Source organism: Myxine glutinosa, chromosome 4 (assembly GCF_964187855.1).
Source record: "Myxine glutinosa chromosome 4, kmMyxGlut1.1, whole genome shotgun sequence".
Lineage (NCBI taxonomy): Eukaryota > Metazoa > Chordata > Myxini > Myxiniformes > Myxinidae > Myxine > Myxine glutinosa.
The window spans coordinates 211,116,074-211,119,046 of NC_136264.1; positions in this window are offsets into that span (position 1 = coordinate 211,116,074).

The following is a 2,973-nucleotide window of genomic DNA, read 5'->3' on the forward strand; positions in this document are numbered from 1 at the left end:
GACAGGGCACAATGCACAGCATGGATCCTAACCGACAGGGCACAATGCACAGCATGGATCCTAACCGACAGGGCACAATGCACAGCATGGATCCTAACCGACAGGGCACAGCACGGATCCTAACCGACAGGGCACAGTGCACAGCATGGATCCTAACCGACAGGGCACAGTGTACAACATGGATCCTAACCGACAGGGCACAGTGCATAGCACGGATCCTAACCGACAGGGCACAGTGCACAGCATGGATCCTAACCGACAGGGCACAGCACGGATCCTAACCGACAGGGCACAGTGCACAGCATGGATCCTAACCGACAGGGCACAGTGTACAGCATGGATCCTAACCGACAGGGCACAGTGCATAGCACGGATCCTAACCGACAGGGCACAATGCACAGCATGGATCCTAACCGACAGGGCACAATGCACAGCACGGATCCTAACCGACAGGGCACAGTGCACAGCACGGATCCTAACCGACAGGGCACAGTGCATAGCACGGATCCTAACCGACAGGGCACAATGCACAGCATGGATCCTAACCGACAGGGCACAATGCACAGCATGGATCCTAACCGACAGGGCACAATGCACAGCATGGATCCTCACTGACAGGGCACAGCACGGATCCTAACCGACAGGGCACAGTGCACAGCATGGATCCTAACCGACAGGGCACAGTGCACAGCATGGATCCTAACCGACAGGGCACAGTGCACAGCAAGGATCCTAACCGACAGGGCACAGTGTACAGCATGGATCCTAACCGACAGGGCACAGTGTACAGCATGGATCCTAACCGACAGGGCACAATGCACAGCATGGATCCTAACCGACAGGACACAATGCACAGCATGGATCCTAACCGACAGGGCACAGTGCACAGCATGGATCCTAACCGACAGGGCACAGTGCACAGCATGGATCCTAACCGACAGGGCACAGTGCACAGCATGGATCCTAACCGACAGGGCACAGTGCACAGCATGGATCCTAACCGACAGGGCACAGTGCACAGCATGGATCCTAACCGACAGGGCACAGTGCACAGCATGGATCCTAACCGACAGGGCACAGTGCACAGCATGGATCCTAACCGACAGGGCACAATGCACAGCACGGATCCTAACCGACAGGGCACAGTGCACAGCATGGATCCTAACCGACAGGGCACAATGCACAGCATGGATCCTAACCGACAGGGCACAGTGCACAGCACGGATCCTAACCGACAGGGCACAATGCACAGCACGGATCCTAACCGACAGGGCACAGTGCACAGCATGGATCCTAACCGACAGGGCACAGTGCACAGCATGGATCCTAACCGACAGGGCACAGTGCACAGCATGGATCCTAACCGACAGGGCACAGTGCACAGCATGGATCCTAACCGACAGGGCACAGTGCACAGCATGGATCCTAACCGACAGGGCACAGTGCATAGCCGCACCACCCCACAGCACGTGTGCTACATAAGAAAGAAGAAGTGGTTCCTCCTCCAGGTGACCTTGAGTTGATGTTGCGATGGCTGGTGGTTTGGGCAAGTGAGGAAACTTTCCCTCAAGGTTACCACTTGCTGTACAAACGATAAAGGACATCTGTTTCCCTTCGTTTGTGCCGACAATGGATATAGACGTGTCTTTGTGCATTTATCTTTTAATTTGACTAATCTTGTGTATACATCCATGGTTCCTTGTCCACTTGGTGTTGATTATTTTGTCCCGTTCGTGCTCTAGGTTCATGGAGAACCTTGTGTACACATACTTTTACACAAATTACAAGAGCATTTGCAGACAAAGTACAGAACATAGTCGTCAGGCAGCTTAGCAAATGGATGTGGACGTTCTGGACAAAAGCGCTAAATTTCCCCCACATGCTACCCATAGCTTTAGCTTTCCATTTTTGGTAGGAACCACTTCCTCCGAACACATTGTTTTTTTCGGTATTTTCAGTGACTGGTACATCAACAGTATTCAAGTTTTATGTTCAGTTTCTTTTTTGTGTTAATAAAAATCGTCTGTTGCTTTTCTAAATGGTATAGTTGTATTCCATGACCCAGAAAAGTGGCTTAGAAGCTGAGATATTGGTAGATATAGGTTTTTACATGGCGGCCGTCTTGAAAATCCAAGACGGCCACCATAATGTATTCGCAGGAAGTGGTTCCCATCATAAATGGAAAGCTAAGGTAACGGAAGTCTTTTTTTGAAAATTTTAAATCCACTTTTTTGAAATTCCGACTTCTTTCCTGGAAGTCCTAGCAGTGTCCATGTGTTTTTTTCCTCTCCCACCCCCCCACCCCCCCAAGCCTCCTCCCCGCAAGCTCTCTCCCTCCCACAGATCTCCCGATGTCCCTGTGTGCTTACTTCTCTCTCCCCATCTTGTCTCCCGCTCCCTTTTTTGTATGTTTTGTGTGTCCGTTTTTTTTGTGATTGATGTTAGCTCTTGCACGAGACTCGATCTTGCATACAAAAAAAACCAAAAAACGGGTAACATGTGTGAAAAAATTTGCGCTTTTGTCCGGAACGTCCATATCCATCTCAAATCCGGTCCTAAGCTGCCTGACTATAGTACTGCACATGGGATTTCAATTGGAATCGCAGCATGTTGAGGTTCACGCTCAGTTAAGAATGCCAGACATGATTTGAACATGACGACTGACCAGCAGCATGTACGAGACCGAGAGCGCAGCAAAGGTGCACAGAGTCAAATTGCATTTCTTTTCCTCCTAATAAATCAGTTGTGTTTCCCATTTTGTCTTCACCAAAAGCAATCACACAAACGTTTCACCAGTACGGAATTTTGATGGACGTCCAAAGCCCGGAAAAGCCAACACGACTCCAGAAGTAAAGCCTTCTGTGCAATCAGCAGATTTAAAATAAAAAGGGAACAATCCTTGTTTATGAACGGAGATTACTTCCCTCCTGTGGTGGAGACCTTTGGTGTACCATGTCAGCTTTGAACGGCAGG